This window comes from Rhagoletis pomonella, unplaced genomic scaffold (genome assembly GCF_013731165.1).
Source record: "Rhagoletis pomonella isolate Grant_MI unplaced genomic scaffold, Rhpom_1.0 Rhpom_scaffold_03693, whole genome shotgun sequence".
In the NCBI taxonomy this organism is placed as follows: Eukaryota; Metazoa; Arthropoda; class Insecta; order Diptera; family Tephritidae; genus Rhagoletis; species Rhagoletis pomonella.
This window is the reverse complement of record NW_023462245.1, coordinates 1,365-12,216: the sequence shown is the minus strand read 5'-3', so window position 1 is coordinate 12,216 and position 10,852 is coordinate 1,365. Positions and strand designations below refer to the sequence as shown.

Here is a 10,852-nt window from a genome sequence, read left to right as displayed (position 1 = left end):
CTTTCTACCATATTATACGTTTATATTTTAATTTAATATGATTAATTACTGAATAATATATAAACTGCGATCATACTTCACTACTGAATGCTTCACAAATAATATTTGAATCAAAAGATTAATAGTGAACGCGCTCGGAGCGAATTTTGGAACACGATATAAAATATGCATGTTAAGACTAAATAATTTCTCATAAGCTTATGTTTTAATATAATATAATTAATTACTAAAAAAATATATTAACTCCGATCAAACTATAGTATTAATTGTTAGACAAACTATTTAAATCAAGTGATCAACAGTGAACGCGCTCGGAGCGAATTTTGGAACACTTCATAAAATTTGTACAGAGGAAGTATATTATTTGGTAGAGATCAAAATGTATTTAACAAAGCGTGATTGAATTTGACCATGCTCTCAGAAGAACCATCCTATAAAATCAAATTGAAAATAATTTGTATGAATTTTGAATCGTTTGTTTATATTTTTCTACATAATAGTATCTTAAAAGAGAGCCGCACTGAGTTGTCAATAACACCTTGGGCCGTATGTATAAAAACTAAGCAATTACTTTTTCTCAGATTTTCATACCTTTCACTTAAATTTATTTGAAAAAATTTTGTGAAAGGTCTGAAATTTTAAGAAAAAGCATTTGCTTAGGTTTTATGCATACGGCCCCTTGTTAAATACACCCATGATACAAATATTTAAAGGTAAAACCGCTTGCCCAATTCGTCGGCCATCATTTACTTTTTGAAGTTTGTCTATTTTATAAAATTGAAATTTTGAGAGCAACTCAAATGCCAAATAAAAGTAAAACAAAAAACAAATAAATGAAAATACCCTGCAAACCAAAGTTCCCGAAATCTTAACGAAATCTTTTGGAGTATCTGATTTCTGTAGCGATTTTTTCCCGAATCTTCAAAGAAAATTATATGAAGTGGTTGACACGAACTCGTAAAGAAATTTCTGTACGAAAAATAAAGAAAATTCTGAAAAAAGTCTGCAAGAAATTCTTCACATAGCAGCATTATTTTCATTTCTTTACCGATTTTCTTCCGAAATTTCGGAAAAGAATGGAAGTGTGCGTAATTTATTTCATTTTAGAAAATTCGGATGGGATCTTTCCGAATTCTTTAAAATTTCTTTACGATTCAGAATACTCTGATAAAATGGTTTGCAGGGTATTGAAATTTTCATTTATTTGAGACTGAAAATGAGAATGTATTTGTGAGATTGGAAATTTGAAAACATTTTTGTAATGTTAGCAAACTTTAAAAATGTTCAGGCTGCCTCTCAGCGGTTTTACTTTCAGATTTTTGTATCATGAATACACCTTGGTCGAGATATCACGAACAAGTTTTCGTTTATTTATTTTTACTTAAAATCCTTAAATATGTATCTTGATTTTTTTCTGTAGAATAAGTATTCATTTTTTTAACGATTTTAAAACAAGGGAGGACAGTCGGATCTACGTAACCAGATCGACCTGAATGCGCATTGAAGTCGGTTGTATTTTTTGCTTAAAATTACTTGTTATTATTGAGATAGTTTCGCTACTATTTAGAGATTTCTCGACATACTTTTTCATATTACTGTTATTTATTATTTTTCTTATTAGTCATTTATATGTTTAGAACTTACTGTGGGTGCTTTAAGATTCATTTTGTAAATATGTATGTACATATAAAAAACAATTGCGATATTTTATTTTAAATTATGAATTTTATTCGTGCTATTTTTTATGTGTAATAGTTTTGAGAACATTTTTTGGTCCTGTTGTATTCTTTTATTGCATGCCTTAAACTTTTTTACTTTAAGTTATAATGTTGAAGATATGCCTTTGTCAAGCACTTTAGCTAGGTGCGAGAAATTTAGCAAATGCGCGTAAGAGCATAGAGTAGGTATACGCGATTCTCCAACATCTTGTCAAAGGAGAAAACATATTGGTGGCGGAATCCATCGTAGTCCGATTTTTCTTAAAATCTACGAAAAAGCGATCACTGAATCTGAACTGCTATGAACGTGTGTATTCAAAGCAAGCGCTGCGTTCGTAGCTACTCGAACTTAATAGCATTTTCGTAGATTTCACGAAAAATCCGACTACGTTGAATTCTATGATAGCCTTGATTAGTTCGTGCGATTAAGACTTATGGATCGATTATGGATGGGAACGGAACCTCAGTTGGGTTGCCGATGGACAGCGCCACTGAAATTTAAAATGTTTTTAATTATGAATAGCAATAATTAAGTTTCATAAAGTTCAAGGTGGTACAATTTAAAAAAAAAAGTTGAAAAAAGAAATAAAGTATCTCAATCAAAATTTCACGGCAGCCACAAAAATACAGTTGCCAACATAGCAACTTAGTTGCCAGCTTTCAGTTGCTAGTTGCCATCTGCACGTTCTGCAGAACGATAAATATTTTGTAAATGTGTGCTCTGTCCGCTAACGAATTCCAGCCATGTGTGAAAGATCGTATGTGAAGCCTCCGTCTGACTTAACGATTGTCAAAGGCATGCCAGAAGATGTTTCATAATATGCTTTCGGCCATCGTCTTCTTCGAGTAAGTTCATCGATACCAAAAACTTTACAACCTCTATGTGCCAGTTGCAGTTGCATTCACACGTGATGTAATAGCTAGTGTCGGCAAGCTGTGGGAATGCCCAGAAGATGGCGTTTGTTCAGCTATCGAAATCATTACACCGACGGCGGTGGGCAGCTCTGCTGGAACATATTTACCACAGCAGTGGTTGCGCCGTTTTGTTCTGCAACAATAGCCTGCAATGATGACATGTCATATAATGTCGACGAACAAAGATATAAAATTTAAAATGACTAACCTTATTCCCGGCCGATTTGGGAGACCACCCTTGGTCACGACCAGAACGCATTTACCAAGAGGAAAAACCGCAGGGATTGCAGTAGTTCTTGCAGTCACCATGATGATGCTGTGCTTGTAATAATAGTCTGAAAAGACAGAAAATTGCATTAATGCAATTCTTGGTAACCACACAAGCGCCCAGAGCAATCTGATCCGCAAAATTATTTTGTGAAAAATAACAGTTGAAAAGAGTTTTTATACATGATTATTACATTAACTCATACGTGCAAATTATTGTGATTATTTTTAGTTGCATATAATTGTATTACCTTAGACTTTTTTAATGTTTTCTTATATTCATTATTTTGGGACGCAAAAGCAACCATGCGCTCAATTTCTTGTGAGGAAATTTGGTCCCCATAAAGGACTTTCACCACGAAACAGCTACAAAAACAAAAACCTTTTCTACTGGCATACTGTGGTTCCGATGTACACTTTGTCGCAATTTTCGGCTTCTTTACCATTGCACTTTATTGCATAAACCACATTGTTTTGTTGTTTGATTTCTATGGGGGTTTTTGTTTTTGTAAATATTGTGGATAAAGTGCAATTCGATTTGTATGCTAGCGTTATGTTTGGTTGTGTGGCAATGTGTTGATTTAAGTTCTCGGACAACTGCGGAATGTAAGTAAAGGCCGGTCCACATAGAACTTTCGCGGTGGCTTTGACGTTGGCGTTGGTTTGACAGAACTCACGTTTAAAGCATGCTTGCTACAATGAACGCTTGGCAGCGAATGCTTGGGCCACTAAATTAACATACTAACGACAGATAAATTAATATTTCATATCAATAATTGCATTAAAAACGATATTTCTTGTCCGCACTTGATTAAAATGGAAAAATATTTCACATAATTTTATTTATTTGCAACAGCTGACGAGCGACGCACGCGAAAAGTTGAGAGTTGGCCATCTTTTTGCTTTGTGTTGGCGTGAGCGTTGTCGAATTCATGTATTCATAGTCAGCTGTTGAAGCGACGCCAACGCCCACGCAATGCCAAAGTTCTATGTAGACGGGCCTAATCGCTGAAATATCGATTTGTGGTGTTTGTTGTTACTTTACTCGACGTTCTATTTTGGCGGCCATTTATTTCTGTAATTTTTTGTTTTATTAAGTCGCGTGTTAATTTTTCTGGGTAGCTATTACTTTTTAGAATCTTTTTGAGTTTTTCTATGTTTATGTCGTGAAATTTCTTGTCACTCAATGTAAGTACATTCAGTATTAAGTTTTTAGCCGTGTTGATTTCGTATTTCTTAGGTTGTGATGATAAGAAATTTATCAAACGACCCGAAGATGACGGTTTTGAGTACCGGTCCAGTGTGAGATTATTTCTTTCCCTGTGGATGCGAACGTCAAGAAAGGGGATGCTGGCTTTGTGTTCCATTTCCATGGTGAATTGGAGTTTGTGGTGGTATTTGTTGAGGGTTTTTAAGATTATATTCACGTCTTTGCGGTTAACTATGGTGAAAAAAATCGTCTACTGTTGGTATATTTGTAAACAGAGAGACGACATCAAACGAAACAAGAACATCTTCTTCACATACATTTATATGGGACAATTTATTTTTTAAATGGAACGAATTTTATTTTTTTTATATTGTAGTCTTCAGAGATGAGTGGCTTTAGAATTTCTCCAACATATTTAGACAAATTTGAACATTGGACTTTACAAGACGAGGCAATAGGACGTAGAGGGATTTCAGGTTTATGGATATTTGGCAACCCATAAAGTCTTGGAGCCGTTGCTGCAATACTGGTAAGCTGTTGCTTTTGTTTTGCGTTTATGTGTTTACATTTGAAAAGGTCATCCACTAAGTTGTTATTTTTCCTATGCAAAGTGTTTGTGTGATCTACTCGTATTGTTTTATACGTATTCTTTTCTCCTAGTAGGTTGTCTATTTTTCTAGATATTCTGTTCTATACATTGCTACTTTTATGTTCCCCTTATCTGCGTCTGTTATGATAATGTTGTTTGTGTATGCTTGGAGAAATGTTTTTGTTTTTTTGTATGCTTCTAAAATGAACTTTTCAGCTGCGTTGTTTTTTATATTTCGTTTGAATTGTAAAATCCTATTGCTTAGTTTATTTCTTGCTAGTTCTTTATCTTTATCATTTCCTATCAATTGTATCACTTGCTCCATTTCTGCAATCGTGTGGACTGCCGAAAAGTTGGTTTTTGTTGTTTTCAGCGGGAATTTCTTTCTTAATGAGGGCAGCCACTTCACCTCCTGGGGAAAGACGATGCTGGTTTTGTTTACGAACCAGGTGTCGTTAGTTTTCGCATTCTTTCGTATTTCTTTTTCTCAATTTTGGAAGTGAGAGTTGATTCATTCTCCTTCGCGATCTTCTGACATAAAAGGTTTTGTTTTTGGTTAAACGTGTTGAACTCCGATTCACTTAGTGTGCGGTTTAGTTAGATTTCTGTGTAGTGCAAGTTATTTTTTGCTGCTCTAATATTCATGTTTGTTTGTGTTATTTCTATGTTCAGCATTTTCATTAGGAAGATTTGTTTAGTTTTCTCTATTTTCTGTTTTATATTGTGGCATGTGCTATTTATTGTTGTATTTTTAACTGAGTTTGTCAAATGTTTGGGGGTCAGCTCATATTTCTTGCATTCTAAAAAGATTTTTAATTGCTCGATCTGCTTAGCTAACTTCTGTTTTTGGTTGCTATAATACTTTAACCTTGTGCATGTGTGTTCTCCGTGTTTGTATTTCATATGTTTGTAGTAGTCCTTCATGTTCCCTGTTGTATATTTATTTATCGCTGTACACCGGACAATAAACAAACAAAACAAAAGTTCATTTTAGAAGCATACAGAAAAACAAAAACATTCTCCAAGCATACACAAACAGACGCAGATAAGGGGAACATAACAGTAGCAATGTATAGAACAGAATGTCTAAAAAAAATAGACAACCAACTAGGAGACAAGAATACGTATAAAACAATACGAGTAGATCCCACAAACACTCTGCAAAGGAAGGTCTCTGTTTACAAATATACCAACAGTCACAGCCTCGAGAAGAATCATGAAAAAATGGGAAAAATAGAAAATATGACAATGATTCCTAAAAACAAGTTCCAAAATACTCTAGACTTTTGTCTCAAGGACAAAAATTACTTCGTGTGTAACAATAAATTCTATTCTCAAACCTTTGGAATGCGAATGGGCAACCCGCTTTCTCCCACTATTGCTGATATTGTCATGGACGATTTACTTGACAATACCATTTTGGAGCTAAAACATTTAAACATCGATATTAAATTTATAAAAAAATATGTAGACGATATATTTGCAATAGTTAACCGCAAAGGCGTGAATATAATTTTAAAAACCCTCAACAAATACCACCGCAAACTCCAATTCACCATGGAAATGGAACATAAAGCCAGCATCCCCTTTCTTGACGTTCGCATCCACAGGGAAAGAAATAATCTCACACTGGAATGGTACTCAAAACCGTCATCTTCGGGTCGTTTGATAAATTTATTATCATCACAACCTAAAAAATACAAAATCAACACGGCTAAAAACTTAATACTGAATGTACTTACATTGAGTGACAAGAAATTTCACGACATAAACATAGAAAAACTCAAAAAGATTCTAAAAAGTAATAGCTACCCAGAAAAATTAACACGCGACCTAATAAAACAAAAAATTACAGAAATAAATGGCCGCCAAAATAGAACGTCGAGTAAAGTAACAACAAACACCACAAATCGATATTTCAGCGATAAGGCCCGTCCACTTCAACAGCTGACTGTGAAAGCATGAACTCAAATGCAGCCGTCCACATAGCCAAAATTCGGTAACGCTCACGCCAACACAAAGCAAAAAGATGGCCAACTCTCAACATTTCGCGTGCGTCGCTCGTCAACTGTTGCAAATAAATAAAATTATGTGAAATATTTTTCCATTTTAATCAAGTGCGGGCAAGAAATATCATTTTTAATGCCATTATTGATATGAAATATTAATTTATCTATCGTTAGTATGTTAATTTAGTGGTCCAAGCATTCGCTGCCAAGCGTTCATTGTAACAAGCATACTTTAATTGTGCGTTCTGTCAAACCAACGCCAACGCCAAAGCCAACGCGAAAGTTCTATGTGGACCGGCCTTTACTTACATTCCGCAGTTGTCCGAGAACTTAAGTCAACACATTGCCACACAACCAAACATAACGCTAGCATACAAATCTAATTGCACTTTATCCACAATATTTACAAAAACAAAAACCCCCATAGAAATCAAACAACAAAACAATGTGGTTTATGAAATAAAGTGCAAGGGTAAAGAAGCCGAAAATTGCGACAAAGTGTACATCGGAACAACAAGGCGAGCCCTCCCCTGCAAAAATCGTTGGACCATGTAGTCTATTTGTGGTAAATTGGAGTACTTACAAAAGTGTTCCTCTGTCATTCTGTAGCGGACCAACTCGTGTCTCTGCGCCAGCTTATTGTTTGTTATCCGATCACTGCTCGTGTTTTAACGAAACGTGATTGAAGTTGAGCATTTGAAAGCACATTTGCATGTCTGGCTGTAGCTGAACGTGTAGAGATGCTCGCTGTTAGTTCTTAGCTCCCAGCATATGGGTACTCGTCTTTGCGAACACGAAGCTGACATAAAAAAAAAAAACAACAAAATGAACACCAGTGGCCATACAGCTGATTTGGCGAACGCTAGAATAATTGATATAGAGAAAAGAGCAAAAACAAGATTCACATTAGAAAGCTTGAGAATAATGCAGAAAAGGGACAATGCAATGATCAAGAAAGAGGATACTGATAACATCGCCGCAGTTTATTTATTATGTTTATAAATATTAGTAATATTCAGTTGAGACAAAGCTACCAGAAGCGTTGGTAACGATTTTTAGTTTTATGTTTCAAAGTTTAATTTCAAATGTAACGTAAGTTAACAACTCTTTTGTATTAAACTTTGCTATTTATTTTTTGTGTATTCATACGTTTATTAGTTTTTTGTTGTTTTGTTAATGGTTTATATTTATTGCTGCACAGGTAAATAAACGAAAAAATACCCTGAAGATGCTAAAAATCTCAGCGAAACGTCGGGGAAAAGCTAAATAAAGTCTTTTTATTTACACAACGGTTAGATCAGAAAAGCCTAACAAATTTCACAATTTCAACAATACTAAAGTGATCGGAAAAATAAAACAAAAATTACTCACCGATTTTTAAAAAAATGGGCATCGTTGTTAAGGCGATTACGCCCCCTTTCGTCTAATATGCATATTTGTATACTTCGTATATAAAAAATTGGAGAAAAAACCTTTAAAAAAGAAAAAATACCAATTTTTTCATATAAAAAAAAATTACAAAAAAACTAATTAGTAATACAATTGAAATCCGTATTTATATAAAACAAATAATTTATAGCGTTTTAAGCGTTAATTCGTTCTTGTTCGCCCGCAGCCCTGTTAAAAATAAAGCAAAAGTGTATGTAATAGAAGTCTAAAGCATATAAAAATATAAAAAACACGGTGGTTTTTTGATTTTTTACAGGTTATATATAAAAATTAAAGATAATTTTCCGTTTTAGTTAAATAAAGTATTCAATTCTATTACCGAATAGTAATTTTTTTGTTTAGTATATTTTGATAGGAAAAAATTGCTATTTTTTTCCTTTTAAGTGTTTTTCTCAAACTTTTATATACGAACTATACAAATATGCATATCAGAAGAAAGGGGGTTTAATCGCCTTTACAACGATAGCGATTGTTTAAAACTCGGTTGGTAATTTTTTTGTTTCAAATATTTTTTTTCTAAAAAAGTTTTTTTTTCTTTAGATGTGGTTTTTCTCAAATTTTTATATACGAAGTATATAAAAATGCATTGAGGAATGAAGAGAGGGTTTAATCGCCTTTACAACGATACCAATTCCAGAAGAATCGGTTAGTATTTTTTGTTTAAAATACTTTTTTTTTTATAAAAAAAGCTATTTTTTTCATTTAAATGTGTTTTTATTTTTATATACGAAGTATACAAATATGCATATCAGAAGAAAGGGGGTTTATTCGCTCTTACAACGATACCAACCTTTTAAAAATCGGTAAGTAATTTTTTTGTTTAAAATATTTTTGTTTTATAAAAAAAAGGTATTTTTCTTTCAAATGTGTTTTTTGTCAAATTTTTATATACAAAGTATACAAATATGCATCTCAGAAGAAAGGAAATTTAATAGTCTTTACAACGGTGCTAATTCTTTAAAAATCGGTTAGTATTTTTTTTGTTTAAAATATTTTTTTTATAAGAAAACGGTATTTTTTCATTTAAATTTTTTTCTAAAATTTTTTTATACGAAGTATACAAATATGCATATCGAAGGAAAGTGGGTTTAGTCACCTTTAGAACGATGTAAATTCAAAAAAAAAATCAGTTCAAACTTGTTTGAAATAAAAGGAATTTAATTTTTCGAAGACCTGAACTTTGACCACCTGTAATATAACTTTGCGCAAAAAAAGTTATGTTCAATTTAAATAGGAGCAAAAGGAGGACTACGTCTATATTTGTAGGTTTTTAGTTATTTAAATGCAATAATTAAATATAATTTTTTACCAAAGGTCCTATTTCGAACTTCGAAGGCCCATATCTCGATTTCGGAGGCTAACTTCGAAAAACGGAGAAATTACTTTTTTACCTATGACTCAATCTCTTAAAAAAAAGAAAAAAAGTTAATTTCGGCGTACAGTGCTATAAAGAGTGAACGGATTTTATGGAAATTGCCTGTTTTATGCTAAAGAATAGAGTACATTCGATTAAGAATGTCCACGATTTAGCTTTCACTGATTCCATATATACACATTTGATGTTGCCTTTTTTAGCCCGTATTTTAAGATACATATTTGCCTTTTTTGCCTTTAAAAAAGTGATTATAGCGAGGAAAAAGCCTTTAATCCTGATATTATAAAAGTTTCGAACCTTCCACATTTAAATTGGGCGCCACTTGTATCAACTCACGTCGAGCGCACGTTTAGTACATTCAAGGCTGTGTTAAAGCTTGTTCTGTTACAAAAGAATCAAGTTGATAATAAAGAAAATCGATGGATAAATAAAGAAGTAATAAGTGGTCATATGAAAATGCGCAAAGATTTTTGTATCAAAAATGAGTAATAAAAAATGTTACTCATACGCCATGTACACCTGAATATATCTCGATAACTTATCCATAGAATAAAAAAATTAACTCGATTGCGATATTTTTCAGTTTTTGTCTTTTTAGTGCCTTCTTTTGCCTTTTGTTGCTAGTTCCTGCTTATTTCGCTATTTTATTTTGCCTTTTCCAGCCTACTTCGTTATTTTATTTTGCTTTTTTATAGGTTTTTAGGTCCTAAAAATCCATTCCCCGATTATGAAAATCAAATCACAAATTGATATTTAATTTTTTATTGTATTTTTACCCAGAAAATTCTTCTACAAAACGTTTAAATTTATATTATACGTCTCACAGCAGCCAACAGGTAATTTCGCAATGACACGCGGTACATAAAAATATGATGAATTATTAAACTGCCGGCAATTTAGTATATTGCACGAAAATATTCGTATATTGTAAGAATTTAAAAACACTGAAAATAAAATCTGCGTAAATATAATGAAAACTTGCGTACATCTTACGAAAATATTCGTCATATTGAGCCACGAAAGTTTTCGTTGATTGTACATAACCGTTTTCTTACATACTACGAAAATATGAGACGTTCGATCTTAGGTACATTTTATGAGCACATTCGTACTATTTACTAACGAATTTCGTACTACTTCTTTGTTTTTTTTAACGAAATTTTTGTAAAATGCACAAAAATATTTCGTATATTTAACGAAATTATTTTCTTAAAATCTGCGGTTGTTTCGTAGAATTTGCGATTCATTCGCCGCACTGTAAAAAACATAGTAGGAATTATAACACAACACCTTTAATTTGTTTTTTTTATCCTTAATTTT

At 32.7% G+C, this 10,852-nt stretch overlaps 1 long non-coding RNA gene across 1 annotated transcript; it reads right to left on the bottom strand.

Annotated features, from left to right (window-relative positions):
* Window positions 1-2,399: 2,399 nt before the first annotated feature.
* LOC118754311 lies at window positions 2,400-2,956 on the bottom strand. The gene is made up of 2 exons (XR_004994877.1): window positions 2,842-2,956; window positions 2,400-2,779 (listed from the first exon to the last, which is right to left on the bottom strand). It is a non-coding gene; the product is annotated as an uncharacterized LOC118754311 (long non-coding RNA).
* Between the last annotated feature and the right edge of the window lie 7,896 nt (window positions 2,957-10,852).